The sequence below is a fragment of the Dermacentor silvarum genome, chromosome 3 (genome assembly GCF_013339745.2).
Source record: "Dermacentor silvarum isolate Dsil-2018 chromosome 3, BIME_Dsil_1.4, whole genome shotgun sequence".
In the NCBI taxonomy this organism is placed as follows: domain Eukaryota; kingdom Metazoa; phylum Arthropoda; class Arachnida; order Ixodida; family Ixodidae; genus Dermacentor; species Dermacentor silvarum.
In genome coordinates, this window is record NC_051156.1 from 213328898 (window position 1) to 213352785 (window position 23888).

Here is a 23888-nt window from a genome sequence, read left to right on the forward strand (position 1 = left end):
GTGAAAGAGTAGCCCAGTGACAGTGTCACGGATGCAGACGAACAGCTTCTGGAAAGTCTGCCGCCGGTCTGCTTCTGTTAAGTGGGTCCCATTAGGTTGTGAGTGGTGGTTCTCGCGGCCGACGAGATACGCGCGCCGATGATGAAGCGTAACTTTGTAATACGAGGGGCGTTAGGCCGGTGACTTCTTGTTTATGCACAACCGTGCGTGTGCGCTCGTTTGGACGTGGTCGTATCGCGTTATGCGATCGGCTCGTGTTCGGTGCTCACGGGATCGCTCCTTCATGCTTTACGTCGGGTTTCTCTCGTCCTCTTATTTCTCTTTCTCTCTCTTTTTTCCTTATCTGTTTTCTCTATCCTCGTTTATGGCTCCATCTTTCCTCCTGTTCGTGACGTGGTTTCGAAGAAGTGCCCTCGCTTTTCAGTTTCCCGCGAGGCAGGTTGGTTATGCCGTTTCGTGCCCGACTTAGAAATGAGGATGATAACGCGATGATAAACGATGCGGTCTCACAGGTAAACGGGCTGTCTCCTTGAGATTAGGCCGAACCAAGGTCCGCGTGTATCATTTTGTTTGTTCTTTTGTGTCTGTGTTCTTCAGACCACTAGACCTGCGCCCGTAAGATAACGAACACCTTGGTATAACGACGTAGCGAGCCGGTTTGGTGCTTTCAGTCTACTAACGAAAAGTAAAGAAACCGAACAGAAAGATCGACTTGATTTTCACTCTGTGTTTAAGTTAGCACACCTGAAATATCATACCCACCTCGTTGCTAAAAGCTTTAGCATATGTTAATATTTCTCACAAGTGGCATGCAATCCTTGCGTTTCGAAACTTTTGTCCAGGCCTGACAACTTTGAGCTAAGCTTCTAGCACACAGCCCTGGCAGTTTAGTGCTCGCAAGAAACAAAGCGGCGAACTTATGTTGCTCTTCTTATACCCGCGGTTTTATGCCAATTGTGCGATCCACCTGTTATGAGTGCCCCTGCAATACGAATACGAATGTAATACTCTTTTCATTTCAGCTCATCTCTTTCTCTTACGATATATATATATATATATATATATATATATATATATATATATAGAGAGAGAGAGAGAGAGAGAGAGAAATTGTGGAAAGTTATGGAACTATAGGCAGCCGTGATGGTAAAGCGTCTCTTTAGGTTCATTGTCCGCGGTCAGTTTGCAAAGAAACAGCATTCCTGAGGAGAGGCCAGGGGCAATGCATCATTCAAGAAAAAAAAAAAAAGAGAGAGAGCAAGAGAATGAAAAACAAGGAAGGAAAGAAAGAAATGGAAGAGTATCAAGCGGGGTGGGGTGGTCTCGTGCAGACGAAAAGGCGACAGAGGAACATTGCGGCAATAGGGAGCAAGAGGAGGGTCGGGGGACGCCGTGAGGGAGGGGGGACTTGGTAGGGAGAAATAAGAGTGACGGGTCATCGGTTTCTGCTTCGCGGGGCATGGGGGGCACACACGGCAAGGAGAGAGAAACGTGCGCGCGCGGTCTTTTATTATGCAAATTTGCTGGGGCTAGAGATCCTAACCTCAGCTCCTCCTGTCTCCTCGCCGCTTCACCCCGTTGCAAAAAGAAAGATAGAAAGAGGGGGGGGGGGGGGGGAAGGTAAAAAGAAAAGTGGGCGGCATGTATTCTTTTACATTTTGTTCAATAATTCTGTATTTCTTGGCGGTTGCACGAACGCACGATCTCGATTGAAGCTCTAGTGTTTCCGTGCCTTCTATACTATACTATCGTTATGCGTGCTTCGAACTTGCTGTATATGCGAGCCTCCTCCTCCTACGCATATGCGAGCACGTGCTTCGTCTACGGATGGAGTCGTCTTTCCCGGGCTCACTCTACTCAGCCCATGGCCTTTGCGCGATCTTTTTATTTCTGCTACTTTATTTTTTTTCCCCTCTTTGCGAAAGAGACCATCATCTTGTTACCGCTTATGCGATTACGCGTATCGCGTTCTTTTTTTCATGTTGAGGTTGGCGGTGGTGGCCGTTTTCGTGATGGTGTAACGACTGGAAATCCTTATCGCGTGGCTTTCGCTGCCCGCCCCTCCCCCCAATGAATTCTTATGGCTGTACATTGTTTTGTTTGTTTATATTTCTTTTTCGTTATTTCGGAACATGATATCCAGGAAAGATACAGCTTGTAACGAGGGGCTTCCTATTGTGGTAAAGGTTCTTGTGCATTCGCACAGTGATCCATGTTTCATAGGAAATTGGCGCCACAGTTTTCCTGAGATTGCATGGCTTGGTGTCTGCAAGAAGTTTCCTTTCCCAACTTTCTCTACCCCTAACCTCTGCTGCACCATTTCTTTTGTCTCTTTTTTTTCCTATGTAAAAGATGAAATCGTGTGATTATCTTTTCTCACCGCGTCTGCGCAGATGTGAGGCCCACATGAGTACAGCAGCACGTTAAGAACTTTGTCATGCTTATGTGCTGCTTAGACACTCTCCGAGAATCAAGGCTGACGGTCTTCGTTATATGTCACATCTAGCTAGGTAGCATTCTTGCGCGAACTCGTCGAGTTCATCCATCCCGTCTGTTTCGCTGATTGCAAGGTTTAAAAGGAAGAAAACTAGCGTAAGGAAATGCTGTGGGCGGTAAATAGGTTTGATCCGTTTAGTAACTGCGCCGAGCGAAACTGAGTACGGCTGCTAACACATAGGGACACACCAGACAGGACGAGAAGGTGCAAAGGCCTGCGGAGGAAAGCCTTAATTGTCGTCCTTTCTGGCGTGTCGTACTACGTTAGCAGCCGTACTCAGTTTCGCTCGGCGCATTACAAAATCAATAAGCACTGACTAGCCAAGTACCTCGTTTTACTAAAGTAGATGTGATAATCTCTGTCCGGATTCAAACAGGGGACCTTCGTGGGTTCACTTGCACTTCGAATTCGTTACGATATTCTTCGGGCTGCTGCTAAACGTCACTCAGCAAGCTTCGAAGAACCCGTGACCTTTAGAGGTATATTGTCCAAACAGTCATCAGGAGATGAATGCGACCCGATCATACTTGTAAAAAAATTATCTGAAAGTTTCGTGCCAGTAATAACTTTTACTGCAATGATAACCCAAGACGTAACAAAGTGTGTCTCCGACAGTGCTTAGGAGGGGTGCAGTTTGAGCCGTCTCTGGCCTTACTTTAGTGGCCAGAGGTTAACGCCCGCCAGTATGTTAAGGCCATGCATCTATGGACCGCGCGATATCGGTATCTCTCTCCGGTTGTGCGCACTGGCGCTCTATAGCGACAACCACCGAGCGTGGCGGCGCCTGGCGGCACATTTGCCAGCGCGCACTGAGCGTCAGACGGAGCGAGACCCCGATGGGTAGCCTTGCGTTACGAATTAATCCGACGACGATAAGGGATGGAGAGGGAAGACGGTTGGTTGCTCGTCGACTTTTTTCGCGCTAACAATGGCGCAGCGTAAATAAGCTCGTCGGCTGCTCCACGCCGTCGGGAGCTGGCTCTTTGTAAACTGTCTCAAAGGCAAACAGCTGAAGATAAAAAAATAAAATAAAAATAAAGTAAAGATATACCCAACCGGGCAAGCCGGCCTAGTGGAATCACGGGCGAGCGAGCGTCTCTCATCCACACCAGGAAGTCCACGGCGGCAAAACAAGCCCGATGGCAGGGCAGTCGACAAGGGGGAGAAGGGAGAGTGGGTGGGATTGGACAAAGGCTGAGGAGGGGGGGGGGGGGGGGGGCGTGAAAAGACGCAGACAGCAATGTGACTTGGAGGAGGAGGAGAGGAGAGAGTGGTTGAGCGTATACCGAGAAGGCGGCGTCTCATTTTCGATTGTTCTCGTAATTATAAACCAATTAAAGGAGTGTTATCCGGGCCTCGCCATGCGTGAAGTGGACTAAACGAGCACCGCCGTTGCCGCCTCTTCCTCGTCACGCGCGCGCTCGGTGCGGGACCAAAATAAACCGGCGCAAGCGAAAAAGATTACGGGACGCGCACGGGCGCGTTGCGTGGTTGCGTCTCCTCCAGAGCGCTTCTCTTTCTTGGCGCTGCTGCCATGAGAAGGCGCCCTCCTCTGTTCTCTCGACGCTTGACGTTGTCGCGGCGTCTCTCTCTCTCTCTCTCTCTCATTTCTTCTCTCCCGTTGGCTCGCGTTATCTGTGCGCACATAACTATGTGACTTGCTTTTTTTCTATCTTCACATTGTCCCGCTGACAGCGGCAGTACGGGGCCATCTCGCGACCCGCTCTCCGCTACTTACCGTTTATCTCACCCTGCTGCGTGGTTGTGTATCTCTGAGGCTGCGCAGAGCACGGAGTCAGCGTTCTGCCCGCTTTGTAGTTGTACGTGTATGCGGTTGTCGCGCGGAGAGGAAGGCCCATCGCTTCCACATCGCGACAGCGACCACCGGCACACGGTGCACCAGCACATGCGCGCGTATGGAGGTTGCGATGGTCGCACGGAGCCCATCTTCTGCGACTCGCTTCTTTGAGTCGTGATTTTTTTTTCTTTTTATCATGCTGCCCCGCGTAAAAGCTGGTCCGACGCTAAACGAGGACATGTGCCTTGTTATGCCAGAACTCGTTTTGATGCGTCGCGTACAACAAGCGCGTGTCTTATCCGAAAGGATGGAAGGCGCGATGCTTTACTGCTCGGCTCATCTCTTGCTGGCAGAGTTTCCAGAAAGGGAGCCTCTACCATGCACGTCTCTATAGCACACCCGTACGTTGTTATCGTGATTAATGCGACGCTACGAAGCATCGTGACAAGGTCCGGGATTCTTCATGTTTACAATGGAGATGTAATGAGGCTTTTAACAGCGGAGCTGTTCCTAGTCGAGCACGCAGGAGCAGAGCCGTAGAGGTCACGTGACCCGCTCGCCGGGACGAGAGGCGCCAGAGTGCTATAGAAGCGCTCCATTCCTCCTCGTTGGGGACTTCAACGTGGATATATAGTTAAAGAATCTTGGCTAATCGAAAAAAAGAAACATACGCGACTCGACAATCGCATAAACAGAACGACGATATATATATATAATAGGAATGGCGATAGCGATGTTCAGAAGATCCGGCTGCATGTGGATATCGACAGTCTTTTCTGCATGCAACAGTGTGTCGTGGTGTGAATGCATGCGACCGCCAGTATGAGATATGCTCACCATCTATAGATGGCGCTTCAAACGAAGTATTCTGTCATCCTCAGCCCATTTATGACCACTTCACAATAAAGGCCTCTTCCGGCGATATTCAGTTACCCCTGCCTTGCGTCAGCAGACTCTTATCATATGCCCGCTGCAAATTTCATCACGCAGTCTGTGCCCCGGTGGACCGCGATTTTCCTTCCGCTGGCACTCATTCCAATACTTATTAACAGGCTACGGCTATCTGTCAATCGCATATGACCTGCCCAGCTCGACTCATTTCCTTTAACCTAAACCAGAAATCAGCTGCACTCGTTTGCTTCTCTAATCCATAATGACGCCTTTGTGTCTCCCAAGGTTACGTTTATCATTTTCTGTCCCATCCCTCAACTGTACATGCCAGAACACAAAGGTAAGTCTACGAGCTGTAGCGATAAGCGTTGCATCGACAGGAATTTATCGCAGACTGCTCGACACATATGTATACGAGCCAACGTGGTATACGATATCATAATCGCTGCTCGCTAGCATATAGCGTCGAAAGCAGCTCTTTGTATAGACGGTCTGTGGCTCCGAGCTCATGCCGATGTATACCGTGGGGGTCGTGAGCTGATATAACGACCACAGCTATCTGCGAGGCTACAGAACGTGCGCTGTAAAAGATAGTCCGTGTAAATGAACAAAATGAGGCATGGTTATGGCGCGCGCTAGACTGATCTCGGGGCACAGTTGTTCAGGAACCGATGAAGTAACTGAAGGGCGGAAGCCACCGTCCAGCGTCCCGTCATCCGTTCGTGCACCCGTGCCTCGGTACCAAGATATAGCGCACGCTAAAGGCTACAAATCATGTCGGCCCGAACACCTGGTTGGCTTGTGCGGCACTCGTAATGTGCCCACGCCTACAGTATAACACCCGCGTGTACTAATTCGCATTCACACTCTCGTCCACCCACACTCACCTGCACATTCACGATCACGTTCACGCCGCACTCGCCGATACACGCCAGTGTACTCGCCCACGACTCTCACGATCCTGCTGGGCCCGAATTGAGAAAAAGCTTTCGTTCGTAAGCGCTCGTTTCCGTTGACTGCCTTCGTTAATAATATGTCCGGGTTGAAAACTTTCTCTTCCGAGCAATTCTAGCGTAAGAATTTTTTTGTTAAATAAATACAGGCCCTGGAATAACGATCGGGAAGCGAGTGCAATTCCGAGAGTGTCGACTTTTGGCCGCCCTGCGAGGTGCAATACACCCTCGCGGGGTATAGCGGGTGCAGCGCCGACTGCAACGGTGTGTTTCCTCTACGACCATTACCCGAAGTCTAAAGGAAGCATTACGGATGATTGCCTCCTCCCCTCACCTACAGCGCCAACCAGGCCAAGCCAAGCCCCCCCTTGTCGACCCGCCGAAACACTATTGCGGTGCCGAATGCGGTCTTCTGGGCTTCGTCTTGGCCCTTGGCAAAGCCGCGAAGCTCCGCTGCTCGACGCCGAGCGCGTGCAGCTCGCCGTGGTATAACACGGCAGCCGCCCGGCAGCCGGCGCGCCTTGTCTCGGCCATCGGCACTCGAGGCACGTGCGGCGCCACTGATAGGCTAAGCCCTCGTCAAGGGGCAGGCCGACTATTCATCGTCTCGCCGCCGCAGGAAAGGAGACGGTTCGGCTCGAAGGGAGGAAGGAGGCCGGCTTGCGGCGGGCCGGTTTTATATTAGATCGGCGCGGGACGCGGCGTCACGAACGCACGCAGATGCACAAACACACACAGTCACACGCTCGCAAACGTCAGCCTGCAGTCGAGAAGGGGAGGTCTTTGCGGGGCCCCGACTTCCTCTGTAGTTTTTGTCGATTCGCGGAAAGCTTGCGCCGAATTGGCATCGCTGCGCCCATCTCTGCCTGCCCCCCCCCCCCCCCCCCCCCCTTTCTTTATAGCGACGCTCTTCTAATCAGCGTTCCTTCGGCCACCACTTTCCGCTACGCTATCTAGTGTATACCTTTTTCTTCTCTTTACACTGCTTCGCCAGACACTCTATATTCTCCCCACCTCGCCTATCGCGTATACACCCCGTTCCACGGTCGTCTTCGTCTGGGGCACGCGCCAGACAGGCGGGCCTTGAAGGAGAGGGGGGGTTCTGCCGCTGTTTTTACGGTTTGGTCTTCCCACGTTTGTCCCCGACACGACGAGCCGATCGGCAGTCTATATACCGGCCAAAATCGGCTCAGCCGATCGCCACCGCCACGTGCTGCGTTGCTGCAGCGCGCCCGAGCACTTATCGAGAAGTCGGCCTCTGAATGCAAGCGTATCGGCGTCGTTTGACGGCGGCCAGTTATACACCTAACTATATGCCTATTACACCGCGCTCCCCGAGGCAGGCACACGTGCACATACCGCGTGCTGCACTATTAACCAGCTTGATTTAACGCCGCAGAAACAGGGTTAGGGGAAGGATGGCGCGCCGTTCGATCATATCTGAACGGGACTAAGAGATGGGAACGAGAAGAGCAGGAACGTGTGGTTCAGCGCGTTGCTGCTATGCGAGTCGCGAGAACGCGGCGGCGACTGTCTTTCTTTTTTTTCTTTTGTTTGTCGTACGCTATATATAGCTTACTTGGCGTACATAATGTGGCGAGCGTGCCAGTTTTACACTTTAGTCTTTACGTTAGTCTATCCAACCAGTACTATGTACCCCTGCAACTCGGCAACCGATTTCTTGCGCTGTTCTGAAGGGTGGAAGGAGAAAAACTTGAGCTTCCAACTCAGTCGGAGTCCCGCGGCTACGAAGAGAAATGGCTCCAGGAAAATAAGAGGGCTATATATATATATATATATATATGCTGAGATCTCTATGATGAGATAAAATTCGTGTTTGTCTTGGAAAGGTTACTAAAGAAAAAGAAAAGCTGTTTTTTCTCGCACTGAGAGTATATAGTATACTGATATAGGCTGGAAAGCACCAGGCCCGCATTCGCGAAGTTGGTACGCTGGAGCGGTTCGTGAGAACGGACACCAATTGATCGTGGGAACGGTTAGTGAAAGGGGGACAACGACAAACAGTTTATAATTATGGGACCAGTTCGCCTTCGTCCAAACAGCAACGTGAAAGCGGAAAGATCCAACGCGTTGGTTGTGCCACAGTTATACCTCCTGTACGAATGGCAAGAAAGGGTTGAAATGCGTAGCATTTGCTCCATTCAGGCGTTGCTCCTATGTATACTTCGAATGAGGAGCCAGGAGAAGTTGTATAAACTGTAAGCCCTGCAAGAACAGAAAGAGAGCGAAGCGGAACGGTATGGTTTTCTAACAATATTTGCAGGATCAATTACACTTACAACTCGGTTGCACCGTGACCCCATAAGTTATGACGCGTATGCGGGCAACAGCTGTGGTATTTGAAGTTGAAGTTGAAGTTTATTCATATACAAAACATAGGTACATAAATGTAATATACAGACGAGGGTCCCAAAGTATTAACTGGACCCTCGGTTAGAACCTACAACAGAATTGTAAAATTGTTGGGAGCATCAACAGTGGACAGCATAATATTATGTTAGTTGCAAGAAAAGCAAATGGTAATAACGAAAGAAAACCCAACAAACAATGCTACAATCGATGTAGTGTAACAGAAATAATAACGGAAGTAACAAAAATTATACAAATTATTAAAGGCAGAAGAAAAGAAAAAAAAACGCGCAAAGAGGAAAAAAAAATGTGGCGCAGTGTGAACACTGCAAAATAATAATAATAATAATAGGTGATACTTATTATTTAGGTGAATATGAAAATACAAATATTTATTAGGGAAAATTGTCAGAGGTTAGCAGAAAAGTTTTAGCGAAGCTTTGAAACGCTGAAATGTAGGTAGTATTTTAAGTGAAGCAGGAAAACGATTCCAAAGTGTAATGGTAGCCAATGTAGATGTTTTTTACCGTAGTTAGTGTGAACTGATGGTAACAAAAAATTATAATTAGAAGCGAACCTAATGGGGTTGGTATTTCTAAGGGAGATACTTTGAATCTATTGAAAAGTCAGCTAGTGATAAAGCAATTGATAAAACATCATTGCTAAATTGTAGTTGAAAAACTTTTTTATACATAAAATATTGTACTGCTCAAGCAGGTCGATAGCCTTAGAGCGCGGTCAACTGTGGGTGATGATACGAATTGCTTGATTTGGTATATGCTGAACTGAAGACAAATAACATAGATATGTATTACCCCAAACGATCAATCCGTAGTTAATGTGTGAATGAATGAACGCAAATTAGAGTGAAAGCAAAGCACAAGGGAAAAATAGTGTCGTGCCTAAGCGCGGTCGGCGATACCGTTTTCTTTTTTTTTTTTTTTTGGGGGGGGGGGGGGTCAATGACTGTATCGAATTTATCCGCGTAAACAGGTGTCGCACGCTGCTTTCGACGAATGCTCGAGCCAAAATTGGAAAGAGAAAGACAACGTTTATCTCAATTGAACGAGTACTGCGCGTCTCAGTTCAATGCAGTTTTTCTAAAGTTCTGGGCTACACTCACCGGGATCCCGTCCAGCCAGCTAGCTCTTCATACAGTTGGATCAAAAGTGCTCAAGTGTATTGCAGCATGATATGAAGAAATCAGAAGAGAAGCGGTAGACAATCCTGGCGTATCCATCGGTGCACGAAGTTGTGGAGACTCGGACAGGACTAAGCGACTGAAGATGCGACATATTTGAAGAACTGTAATTTGGACTATAGCTGGTATAGATTCAACGTGATGTCTTATAGGTGACAAGCGAAACACAAAAAAGGAATAGCGCCGTTGTCCGTCTTGTTCAATTACGTTAACCGCTTGGCACCTAAGGACATCCACGATGAATGTATCATTGATAACCAACCATACAACATATATTTGTTCTTTGTAGCTTCTGCTTCTTCGGGCCAGGGCCTCTTGTTTCAACATACCTTGCGGCAAAAGCGGAAAGACCCTCGACCTGGGCTTCTCGTTCACATGCGTGTCGGTCGACATTTCCGCTTTTAGCACTCGAAAACACAGAATGGCGCGCCATAGTACAGGTGGCCAGGGATATATAAGATGACCCATGCAGGGATTGGAACTCTGTGGACTGGACTTTTGTGATTTCCGAGAACATCGACGCTGGGGCGTCGGTGGTGTCCATGGCACTATCGGAGGCCACGGCTCGACTGTTTGTCCGGTCGTTGTGCGCGACGCGACAAAGGAACGCAATCGCTCGTGCACTGCCGCCATTAATAGCACCGGCTGCGAACGACAAGGGACGCCAAAACACGCAGAGATAGAGAGAGATAAAGAGAAAGGGGAAAAGAGAGAAACAACTGTGTAAACAAGAACCGGCGGACAGGCAGAACCCTGGTGACACCGTGGGCTGCATTGAAGTCGGTGTCATTGTTACCGTACTGGAAGATCGGCTGCGTTGCATTGCTTGCATTTTATTATTCTTCTAGTCTCTTTTCTTTATATATTCTTTTACTCTACCACGGACGCTTGTTCTTCGTCCAAGACGTCTCCTGTCGACGACTTCGCAGAGTTCTGTTCGACTGTTCCCGATTCATTGGAGTTCGTGTATGTCTCTTTTTTTTTTTTTTTTTTTATTTTTTTTTCAGCCTTCGCTATCTATAGTGTATAGAATGGCGTGCAGGAAAGAAGGGAGGGCAAGTGGGGTGGGGGGTCGCCGCCCAGCCCGGGGGCAAGTGTAATGTCGCGAAGCAGCCGCGGCGTCGTCGTTGTTGTCGCGCCCCGCACGTGTGGGAAGCTGCTTCCGTCGTCATTTTGTAGCCATCCATCACCGCGCACTTGCAGCAGCAGCAGCATCAGGCGTTCTCCTCCTCGCCTCTCTCTCTCTCTCCCGCTTCGCTTCCATCGCGGCTCAGCGCAGGCGAGGCACCAACAGCAACAAAAAACCGACCCCGTCTGCTCGCCTCTCTTCCCCTGCAGCTTGCTCTGATCAAGCGAGACAGGCCAGGCGTCCTCCCCACTCCCGCTGCACTGTTCCAATGCGTTTCTCCTCACCCTCAACAGCTCCCAACCCTCCGTTTCTCAACGCCCTCCGCACTTCTTATATTATCGAATACTTCGCCCTGTCGCGTTTGCTTTTTTTTTTTTCTTCTTATTTCTGACCTCTCGGTGTGCGCATTCTTGCCGTTGCCTGCAGCTGACTTTATAATGCGACGCCGTACACACGAGAAATACTACATGCATCCCTCTCTCTCTCTCTCTTTCTCTACGCCACGTTCCACTCTGCCATCCGTTGCCGCTGCTCTGTCGTCGTCGTCAATGTCACGAACGTTTGTTTCTGTGTCGTACATTGATGCCTTGTACTTCTTTCTTCTTTGCTTCTTCTGCCCACCGTAGGCGCCCAACGTTGAGCCCTTTATATGTCTTCCCTCCACGCACGTATACATACGTGCGAGGAGGCGCATTTGTCGTGCGTCGTGCAGCTCCTCACCCCCCCCCCCCCTTCCCCCCCGCGGGCAACGCACGCGCTTTCGTACCGACCGTTCGGCGGCGAGCCTCCTCCTCCACCGTCATCCTTCTCTTTCGTATATGTAATGCGGGGAGCCTCCGCGCGAGAAGGTCGTGGCGGCCGCCTTAAATGAATGAACGAACCGGAGGGCGAATGGATGGATGGATGGCTGAGCGCAAAATGAAATGAATTCCGGTCCGTCCGCTACTCCGCGCCTGGTACTCCCACCCTCGCTCTACCCGTCTTACTTTCCTTCCTGTTTATGTTGCGCTGCGTTTTCCTTTCTCTTTTTTGCTCTTCTATTTTAATTTTCAATGAGCGGTATAGTGGTGTAGCATCTCGAGGTTTCCATGGCCATCGCTCGGCAAATTCGCAAGCCAAAAGGAGGCGGCTGGGAATCCAAACATACTTTTCGTTTTCTTCCGTTTTTTTTTCTTTCTTTTTCTTTTATCTTCTTTTTTTCTGTGCTGTTTGCGATCTTGCAGAGCCGTATCTGTACCACCACGTGCGCTCGTGCTATTATGCCTATGGGCATTTGTTGTTCTCTCAAAGATGAAGTGAATCACGCGGATTCACATGAATTTGCTGGCAGTGGGAGAAAAATTTCAACCTAGGAGCCGTATGCCCCTTTGGTCCTGCTCGTAGTGTCCAGTCTTGGTATTTTCACCTACCTGCCTGTTTATCACAAGGGCTAGTCCAGCCTGTCACGCTAGAAGAAACAGGAAAGCAAGTAAACTTCGAAAGGTTGAAAATCTATGTGCTTCCGACCGTAACTAACATTCACTCTGCTAATGATATATACCGACATCTTTCTTGGCGGCGTTGCAAAACTCGTCGCGAGGGTGGTGCATATCGCTCCCACGAATTCCTCGATTTCGATAGTTGATGACCGCCTTCATCTTCTGGTGGCTTTTCTTGGCATATAAACTGAACGACCGATCATTGGAAGCTTAGTTGAGTTGACTGCTGGCACTAAACAAATACTCTTCTTGCGCGGTTCTCTGTTGCATGTAATGTTTGAGTGGAGTCATGTCCGTAAACTTCTTACCGTTTACGGATTACCAGGTTACCGGAGACTTGGATGGCAGTAGCAAGGCTGGTAGCGGCATCTTGTGGCGCTTGGCCTAACTACAATGCGTTAAAAAAATTATGAAAAGTTTTGGTCGCCTGATTCTTCTCGTCGAAAAGAAAATCATAAAAAAGACTGCAGGTTAACGATTATGAAGCTACCAGTACTTTCCACCAACTGTTAAGTAGAATATCGAAAGTAACTAAGCTCCTTGTGTCAGGTTTAACTCTACGGTATCTAGCAGCATAGACAGTTTTAGTTTAGCAGAATAGCGGGCGTAGCAAGCGGGATTGAAATGCGCATGCGCAGAACGCTGACCCATGCCGTAGCGGCTATTTCTCAGAGTTAACCGTTACCGTGTTAGCGTGGTTTGCGTAGTTTACGCAAAACATGGCGGCGGTCCCGGTCGGCCGCTTCTGAATTTGGCGTTGTTTTTGTGAATTCAGCGCAAATGACTTAAACGACTTTTGCTTAGTCTCATGCCGTCCAACTATCGCTTCTCGTTTCAACGCGTTAAAAAACCTGTTGGTGAAGGAAGAGCGAACGGCATATGGCCTCTAAAAATTTTGGTCGCCTGAGTCTTCTCGTCGAAAGAAGGATCATAAAAAAAAAACTGCAGGTTAACGGTTATGAAGATACCAGTACTTTGCCCAAACTGTTAAGTAGAATATGGTAAGTAACTAAGCTCATTGTGCTTTCAGGTTTAACTCTACGCCACCAGATGTATCTAGCAGCATTATTGCTGCTGTACACATTTCAGATATTCGCTGACGGCCAAGATGAAGTTCTGTCGCAGTGCACCTGTATTAGCTGATCTTGCTACAGCCAGACCCGCTCCGCGGATTGTTGGAAGGAGGAACGAGCGAAACCTCGGCGACGACAGTGACGCGGGCGAGCAACTTTCCGCAGGCTTTGTGACCAGATAGTGAATCCTTTACTTTCTTCTTGCGATGCTTTCTCCTTTCAATTTCTGTCCACGTTTTGCCCCCATCACGCTATCCCCCTATAGCTGCTGGTCGATGTACGGGTGTCAGCCGTCTGCTGGGCAGTCACCAGCAGAATTCTCCTCTCTTTCTTCTAAGCAAGCGCGAAACATACAAAGTGCCACCGTGACAAGCCATCCTTCTCACGTTGACGAGCTGCGAACATTCGTTCCGCTGACCCTTTCTGCACGAGCCACCGCAGCAGCGACGGCTGCTGCCGCTGCTACCCGCGCGAAGGGAGGAAGGAAGGACAGAGTCTTCCGAGCCCTCCGCCGCTCCCTCGGGTTTTCGGCGGCGTGCCTCGCCTCCGTCGTTCCGCGCTTTCCGGTCGCTGCGCCTTCCTTCCTGGAACGCCGCCGCCGCCTCCTCACTCGACGAGGCCCCAAAGACGTTTTGCGGACCGCAGATGTGCGGGCCGCATTGGCAGGGAAGACGCTTGCGCCTTTGTGCGGCTCATTCTTGTACAAAGTTTTTCGAAGCCCCCCAAAAAAGGACAAAGTTTAGACACATCTGTGTACTACCCGTCAATTTTCATGGTGGCTGAACCAGCCTACTTGCAGCTTCCATAGACAAATAGCGCCACATTTCTTGGTAATTTCTCTAGGAAATTCAGTGCTTGCTTCTTTGCGTGGCTAGACGGAGACATGATTACGAGGCTGTCCGCAAAGCCCGTAGAGGAGTAGTCAAGGCGTGGTCGAAGATATCGCGCGCAGCGGAGCTTCTATATTCAAAAGTTCGTTTAGAAATTTTGCACAAAGATCAGACGTCAACAAGCGGCATGTCAGCAAGGCAAATGGCGATTATCGTTGTGAGAGAAATATTTTATTGACAGGTATCGATACTGTTTACTGTTCCAAAGCAACACATGAATGAAAGGCCACTACCCTGCATGACAGTGGTGTGCATCACGGCCGCATCTCTCTGGTAAAGTATTTTCGTTGACCATGTTCTCGCCTTACGACCTGAGCCTCTTTTTTACTATGAAAAAATTCGGCCACACCGTCACCGCCTTTTGCTAGCTGCGCGTGCTCTATAGCCCACGGGTGCGTGGTGGCGCGGTAATCGTTCGGACGGCGGAGTGTTAACGACACTCTAACGCGCTCTAATTATACACGGGTTGCGAAACTTCCCTCAGGACCCACCTCTCCTAACCTGACGACTGGGCCAAAATTTGGGCGCCTGTGGATGAGTGCGCACGTCGTTTGTGGACAGGCAAATGGACCATAACAAACGGGCCCATTTTAACCGCACGCAGAAACACCTTTCTCGATCTGTATCACTCGATTTTCCTTATAACTCGTTACCTCAGGCTTGAAGGTATAGGCGACTTGCAGCCTACTTCGAAAGCAGAATGCTTGAGGGGCAGTAATATATTCGAGCCTCCGTGAAAAGCATGGACGCATGCTGCGTTAAGCTGGATCCACGTGACGAGGGATGGGGGCGGAGGGGGGGGGGGGGGGGATAGGTGGATTTTATTTTGTCTGCGGACGCGCATGCCGTGGTTCGGTGCCGCCGAATCATAGGGTGTGTTCCAATTCTGGCCAGCATCGGAGACTGTCTACGTAGACAGCTAAGGAGACAGCCATGACAGCTTCGAGGCCATGTAATGGAACGCGTTTCGAACCGTCTGGATGACGTATAAAAGACGCATCTGCGACGAGACGCCACCTCGCGGCGACAAGAAAAAGTTGAGAAAAAGCACGCATTATTTCCGTATTTTAGGTCCTTGCGCCTGCGAACCTATGAAAAACACGGTGTGACTTACATTAAGGGCGTAGGAAAGCACGTTTACGCTTTCTTGAGCGCAGACGACCTTCCCGTCTGCTTTCCAAGCATCCTGCTCAGCCGCCATCTTGTTTGGACAGGAAAGTAGCCTGCATCGTTTCCGACTTCGATGCTGTCTTCGCGAAGCTGTCTACTTTGACGCCTTCGTGAGAATAGGAACGAGACTTAAGATGGCCGCTGTCCACTTAGCAGTCTACTTTGCAGTCGAGTATTGGAACCCAGCCATAGCCTCACAAAAATCGCGCTTGCGGCGCGATTCCTTGCAGTTCAGCGACGTCACTGCCGTTTGCGGACTTATTAAGCGGTCCGTCCCGCCGCATGAAGCTTTAGGACATTTTATCTCTGACAGCGTCGTAAGGTATGCTACCAGTATACTTATGCCGTTGTGCGCAGGCTCCCTATAGCCGCGAGGAACTGCACGTATAGGTTCCTCGAAGTGGCGCTACCCGTTACATTGCTTTGCGGCGACGAGCGGATCTACGCAGAGGGGCTGCCGATGATAAACACGCGCATTGCTCCTTACTGAACAGTGCCTACCGAAACATTATGGACCTTTTTCCTTGCGTATGGCCGCACAATGTAAATCACTGCAATATACCAATTATTAAACTTCCGTGGCGTTATCGTGCTCTATTGTGCGTTTTCTTATCGCGTTGTCCGTGTTATCGCTTCAGTGATAGCGCTATACACTTATCCTGTTCACACAGCTTGCCACTTGGACAAGTAAAACCAGATAATACAACAGAAACGCCTGACAAGGAATAGCTAAACTATAGTTACAGACACCGAAATGGTGGCGAACAATTACGTCTTATCACATTTCACTACAGTGCAGCCGTACAACGCGGCTCTGCGCATGCATGTCACGAACAACTCAAGCGCTGCTTATCTACGCGCATGGTCTTTGTATTCTGTTTTCTGCCTTTTTCGCAGCGGTCTGAAGTGACTGCTGTGTACAAAGGGAATGAATAAGTGGCACGCTTGCCTCCTTATCTCGGAGTGGCAGTTGGCTGCTTGTTATCCTGCGTCGACCGAGGCGTGTTGTGGGGTCGCCGAGATTTCATGCGCGCGGCTCATGCTTCCCTTTGTGCGTTACGTCACGGTCGCGGTGTGCCCACGTGTCAGCACGCTTTCGTATATAACGGCTTTGTTCTCGCAGCGCGGCGCTTTATCGCAAGCTTCTGAAAGACTGAAGCCCTGCGCATTACGTTTGCTTACCAGCACGAACCGCGATATGTTTTGCGTGTATGTTGTTGATTATGTGCCTTTTTGTTTTATGTTGTACGGATCAATTTACGTGAAACCTAACATTTCGCAGTCTGGATCGAGCGATGCGATGTGAAGCATAATCATACCTGAGAGACTGACGAACAGCGCAGACGCCCGCAAGAGAGGCGAACAGGGCACGTTATTGCACTGTTTGTGTCTAATATATCCGTTGTCGGCGTGGTTCGCTATGTCAGGCTAAGGTCTTTACGTTAAACGAACATGAACAGGCGCAACGTCTCGGACAGTCGGGGACTGTCAGGGATGGATAACCGAAGAGGCCCGCGTTGACTTTCAGGTTTCAGACGATGCCGACGAAGCTGAGTTCAGTATCTCATCCGGCTGGCGGCATTTTGGCACGTCATTGCGAGAGCAAGCGATTTCTGTATGCCAAGCGTTTTATTCCACACGAAGCGGTAAACGCACGTAAAGTGAAAATCACACTTGCGCGAGTGATCGAGCGGTCGGCTGCTGAGTGCGCCAGCGCGTCGCCTAGCGGTAGTGGCTGGGTTCGAGATCTGTTAATTGGTTACGAGCGCATCACCATGCACGGCCTTATTGCGGCGTTGGCATACACCTCTCGTGAGCGATGGCGACCGAATCGGCCACTTGTCCACCTTATAGTCAAGTGTTTGATTCATATTCTGTACGTCAGAATCGTCTAGTCTGTCAGACAACGGTTCGGAAAAATGGCTGCTAAGGAATGTTGTGACCAGTGGGAACTTGGCAGGACCTTGCAGGAACTTGGAATGTTGTTTTTTTTTTCCTTTTTTTTTTCTTGGGATGTCTCACTGGTGATACGTGATCAGTCGTTCGGCGCATCGAATGGTCTCCACGCAAATGTGTATATCGCCATATGTAGTACCTATGTGGAATTTTCACAGTGATGGCAAGTCACTTGGCTCTGGCGGTGACTTGCGGCATTCCAGAGCACTTTGTTCCGTGCGAAGAGCCCAACTGGGGCCGCGTTTCTCCTCGATTACTATATGATGCGCGTATGTGTATGTGTTGAGCCAAGGTGTGTCTATGCCTTGAAGTGCCGTGGGGTTAGATGTATCAAGTCGGTATGGCATGACAGTCGTGACTTGATGGTGTAGGTTGCGTCGCTCACGTGACTACTCACGCTGACACGCACACACTTGTAAGATCTGTGTACGTTTCGTGTTTACGTGTCAGCGCACTCATGTGTGTCAAGTGAGCATTGCACGTCCAAACCAACACCACCTAGATAGCACAAGGCCTACACACTCCGATCCATGACGTCATTCTACCTGGCCCGACTGCCATAGAATCTAATTGGGATGCTCCTGCGTAAGCAACAATGATTTTGACGTCACTGCTTTCGTCACGCCGGCCTTGGCAATGGAAATTTCGGGCCAGATAGCATGACGTCATAGATCGGAGTGTGCAGGCCTGTGCTATCTAGGTGGTGGTGTCCAAACCACCAAATCACGCTATGCTATGCAGGTATGTCGCCTGCCTTGCAGCCGTAGCACTCCTTCAGTGCTATGCATGTATCTGTACTTGTGTGTCGTCCAGATATCTCTGTTAAAAAAAGAAAAAAAAAAAGAACATGAAGTAAACATTTACAAGGAAGAGGGCTCCGTAGAACCGCGTCCTTTCCACCTACTGTCGCAACAAGTGGGTCGGCACGACCGCGAAGGGGTGGCCCGCATTCGAGAGCGTCTTTGTTTATCTACCCTTTCCTTTTAATCGCCGCCCTGAAATTGGCCTCGCCCTCGGTTACTTGCCACTTTATTTTTTCCTTCTCTGCGTTCCCTTATCACTTGTTGTCCTTGCTGTACGCACGCCCTCTCCGCTTAGGTTCCTTCATTTCTTTCTTTCTTTCTAATAGAGCTTTTTCGTGTCGCGTGCTGTTTTTCGCCCAGCTGACACATCCTTGGGTTGTGCGTTACGTGTGCACTGAGCGGGGGTCGGGGGGGGGGGGGGAGAGAGAAAAGAGCCAACCAATCGCTGAATGCGCCTCTCTCTTTCGTTCTCTTCCTCAGGGATATCCCGCCAACTGTACCACTACGAGCATCGCCGAAGCGCCCGGGCACGCCCAACCCCGCGCCACTCCACTGCACCAGTGCAGCGGGCTCGCTGCGCGGGCCGCATCGAAAAGACGAGAAGAGAGCGAGGGAGACGGAAAGAAAAAAGAAAAAGAAGGGCAGGCTTCCGAGGACCCCCGCCAGGATTATGAGCCAACAGCCTGGTGAGTGGTTCAGGCAGCGCCGCCTATATTTATACGCGTGAGCACTTCGCCCCTATGTTCGATCACTCGGCGTATTTTCTTAGCCCCCCCCCCCCCCCCTCCTCCATTGTGTAAATTCTTTACTTGTTTCATTGTGCCGCCATTTATTATTTTTTAAATTAATTTCATCGCCGTATCTCGTGATGCAGCAGAACTGCAGGAAAGCAAGCTTGCGATCATATTCAGTCGGGTTTACGAAGCTACCTGTAAGGACGTGTCGAATATAGTGCCGACGCTGCCAAGACCATTTTCTTTTATTTTTTTCTTTCCATGAAAAACACCCGCTGCCAAAGAATCAGTTCGTGGTATATTTTGGTTTGCCCGGTGCCCCTAAATGTAACGATTCTGTTGATTTTTTCGCTCTTCCGCCCTTCGTCAGCGGTTGGCAGGACGCCACGCCTGTATCTATCGCCGGTATCGGCTACTCGTCGCCATGGGTGATAAGGAAAGACCGGAATCAACGGAAACGAAATATTGCAGCCCCAGTGGACAGCGGTCATTATGACGTGCTCGTGCTGTGCCTCTGAGCGCAAAAGGGGTGAGGGGATGGATGGGTTGGATGTGTTGAAGGAATTACTGAATTTTATCATATTCCGCTTGGAGTAGCAAAGCGTACGAAGTTCAGTGTGGCGTTCTATAATGCGAGTCATTTGGGCCGCATTTCGTCTTGGGCGAAAAAGCCATCTTGTGTCGTATTTCTTGTGCCGTATATCTGATTCAACGGAGTTCCTATTACTTTATCGCCCACCCTGCCAAGCGGCCGACCCCTGGCCGTACAGCGGGAAATTCGTGTAATCCCGGCCCCGGCGGCCGCATTTCGATGGAGGCGAAATGCAAAAACGCCCGTGTGCTCGCGTTGTAGTGCACGTTAAAGAACCACCCCAGGTGGTCAAAATTAATCCGGAGCCCTCCACTACGGCGTGCCTCATAATCAGAACTGGTTTTGGCACGTAAAACCACAGAAAGAAGAAGGGAAATTCGTGTGAGCCAATGATGAAGGGGCGAGAAATATTGGGAAGTGAAATGAATCGTTACAAAACGCGTCCCCCTTGGTCGCCGCTGTGTTTACCGGTCTGGACAATATCCAGTGGCCAGCGAATATTTTGGACGGCACACACACACGCGCACGCACGCACGCACGCACGCACGCACGCACAGCCCCCGTTTGTGCAGGGGAGGAAGGAAATCGAGCGAGGAGCTCCTCTCATCTGATCTCCAGAGGAAGAGGAGGAGGAGGAAGAGGGGTTTCCATAGCTACGTAACGAACGGCGGCGGCTGCGCGTGACTCAGATCCTCCCCGGCGCGGACCACCGCACGATGCACCGCTGCGTGCCGGCGAACGGTGTGCCGAAGAAGGGGTCGACCGTCCACCAACTGGGGCGCTTTCTTACTCGCGTGGGCTCGGATGCCCTTCCCCCCAGTCGACACGAAACGCGATGTTAAGTGTGGCACAGTTTTGGTTTTATAGTAAAGGTTGCCGCGCGACTGGCCGCTCGAGGCACTTTGCGTGTATTCGAGTGCTTCTTACACGCTCGGAAAAAAACACTTTTATGCAGCACGTATCGAGCAACATAAAGCTGTATCGGGAGTGTTTTGATGTTGCTCCACGATTTTCTCGTTGACACTTTGCGAAGTTGATTCATTAATTGGGACTAATTATGCAATTAGGCGGAATGCAAAAAATAATCTGAGTATCTCCAAGCGACGACAAACAACATTACCTTGGTTCTGTCCAGCTACGTGGCATTTGCATGTTTTTAAATCTGGGTGCATGATAGTTGGGACACCCTCTATATACTCTAGCATTGCGCGGTTGTGGAGTGCATGAATTGCAAGAATCGGAACACGATGATCCCCTGGGATGAAGGCACACTAGATGTTTGCAAGTACTAGAAGCTCCGAATGTGGTTCAGGGGGCGGAGTACGGTCACTGAATGACAATGGAAATGAGCGTTATATATATATTTAGGTTAATTTTCAGGTGTTGTCACTGTCGGCCGAGGCAGTATCATCGCTGGCGAAAGGGCCGCTCGCTGTGAGGTTTTTGAAAGATCTCAACGGCTATCGGAGTGTACCTATATCGCAGCTATACGCAACTTGTTCGAGAATCTCGAAGGCCATCGACTCGCGATAGCGCGAGAATCTCGAAGGCTATGGACTCGCGATAGCTCTTGAAAGAAGAAGTCCTCTCGTGAAACGGTTATTATACGACCTAGATCGGGTTGCAAACGGAGCTTGCAGTTCGTAAACTGCCCCTATATACGAATAACCTTCTTCGTGGAATTCCCACTCCTATACGACGGCACCTGGTTTCACGCCTCGCGCCTCTCTCGCCAACGCCGTATATTATTACGCGGGGGATGGGAAACAGCTAGGCGCGGGCTACGCTATACATAACTCACTGTATCGCCCATCTCCGCGTGTTGGCGCGCGAAATTGCCCCAGACGCGCGTCGTTGGCGGCTCTACATCGCCGCGCACCCGATGAGTCGCTGCACGCGTTCTGTATATGTAATGAGGGATCGAACACGTGCCGTAATGGCTGTGCCGCGACAACCGTTCGCGTGGACGCTTTTCGTCACCGCATTGCGTGTGGACGCGGCATGCTTAAGGATCGACAGTCGATAGCGCGACTGCGTCCGGGTAAAACCCAACGGCGATTTCTGCAGCGTGCGTTGCAATTTGCCTTATACGGTACGCGCAGGTATACAACGCTGTGCGTTGCCTCCGTGAAAACCGTCCTGCTTGCACGCGGGTACGTGCATGTGTTCAGCCTTGTTCATATTCCGCTGTTCGACTTGAGAGTTAGTTAGGCTCGAGGTTTGGGGCCGATAAGGAAAAGAGAGCCCGCGGTTAGGCATATGCATCGTGAAAGCAGCAAACGTGTCCCTGTAATCGCCGTTCTTCTTCTGGCATACCGCAAATATTACCTGCTTTCCATAAGCCAAGGAGGTAAAGGTAGACTACAGTTAACGTATATGTGCGCCTAACAGCGCGTCTTATTTACTTAATTCCTGCCTGTTCTGGTCGCGCGATGGGTTTATTCTGCGACGATACGTTAATTATATTTCGACCACCCGCAAGAAATGTGGTAACCAACGCAGCAACTCTCAATATCGAGCCAAGATATTTAAGCCAGTCACTTACTATCTTTACGAAGGGCAGGGATGCCTTATCAGCTAGGAGTACATTTGCCGTGCCTTACATATAGCCTGTTTTAAGTTGACGTCACACTGGAACGGGGGCCAAAGCTGGGTGTCAGAGACCATAATTTTATTGTAAGTATAGTCGGGGAAACTTTGGTGCTAGGGCCTGCGCAGGCCGTCAGTACAGCGCTTCATCTCGGCTAGTATACTTATACATTTGATGGATATACTCCTTGGGAATGATGACGATGATGATGTACTACGTAACCATAATTTCCACGGAACTGTGATGATGATGATGATTTATTTGGCATCCGTTTAGAAACGAAACGGCGACAAATAGTCACCTATAGCCTGCTTGAGCGAATGCAGCGCTGTAGATTTCCGTCTGGTAATATTAGTGCGAAACAACGGTTGGCTTGTGGCCTCCGAGATTGGGGGCGCGCATGCGCGCGATGACTATATCGGAGGCCACAGCTGGAAATAAAGATGAGTCAGGTAAGAAGCTTAGGCAGGGAAGCCTTCATACGCACACTAACAGCGCTTTAGCGTGCTTGCGTTTGTCTGTCACGAGGTCGACGTTATGAGGCCGTCACTGAGAATTGACTAAGGGGGTACGCGTATTATGCTCGGCGTAGTCTGTAGCAAACGCAGTGAGTGAGTGAGTGAGTGACTTGAACAGTAACAAAGTGCGTTTATCAGTAAGTTCAAGGTCGTTCGATAGACAATCAGTAATATATATATATATATATATATATATATATATATATATATATATATATATATATATATATATATATATATATATATATATATATATATGGCAGTGGCGGCACAATATAGAAAGGCTACGGAAATTAACGTGTTCTACAGTGTAACAATTAGCCTTGAGCAGAGGGAATTTACTGAGCGTCTGGTTGCAGTTAGCGAAAGAGAGTGCAGAACGAAACAGGTTTACGGTGTTAATTCCCCACGACGACGCCCGAAGAGCGACCCTCGAAGACGGTGCTTCCGGGGGGCCGGGGACGATCTCTGGGAGTTTCTTAGCGCCGTTTCCACAAAGCGAATTGACTATGTGAGCATGCTGGCCTCCCCTTTCAGCTATCGCATGTCGCCCGGGTATAGAAACCCTCGCGACCAAAGCCTCAGTGGCCTAGCGGGGCCCCTGACCGTACACGCATAAACGCGCAACCAAGGCAGCTAGCACGTACGCCACTTCTTAAGTTCTGCGTGGCAGCCATGTTGAAGGGGAGAAAAAGAAGTAACTGATAAGCAGAACATTATTAAGACTTCAACTGCAGCCGAAGTGACTTTGAACCGACGAAAAATAACACACAATCGGAACAACCGGCACTGCTTCGGGTCATCTTGAAGGCGAGCGCAAATAACGAACGCACCAAACAAACCTTAACACTCTGGCTGTGCATTTGGTCACCTTGCGCCCGAGAGCATTAAATGGAACAAAAAGAAGAGATACGTGCGGTCTGGCTCGTATACTGCCGTATTCGACGCAAACAGACGAACCACATAAAACGACTAGAATATATACCACGGTGCATTATTATACCTGTACGCAGGAATCACACAGGAATACCTGCGCAACTTGGAACCAGCTAGCATTAAGACTAGGGATAATTGCAGATCGCTGGGAGATGCCTTCGTCTTGCAGTGGAACATAAAATAGGCTGATGATGATCATGATAATGATGATGACGGAGGAAAAATGCAGGGATACCGCGAGTTTTTGTGACTGTGTGGGAAAGCCCCCTAGAGTCGGTGATCAGGAAGCGTTAGAGTCCGGTCATCAGG

General features: G+C 49.8%; 1 protein-coding gene across 29 annotated transcripts in view; it reads left to right on the forward strand.

Moving 5' to 3' along the window:
• LOC119445208 (polyhomeotic-proximal chromatin protein-like) overlaps nt 1–23888 on the forward strand; it is a 199065-nt gene that overhangs the window by 123771 nt on the left and 51406 nt on the right. For all 29 annotated transcript variants that reach the window (XM_049664290.1, XM_049664274.1, XM_049664280.1 and 26 more), the window contains one exon: nt 18690–18895. The gene's annotated coding sequence lies outside the window, so the exon portion shown is untranslated. The remainder of the gene's footprint in view (nt 1–18689; nt 18896–23888) is intronic.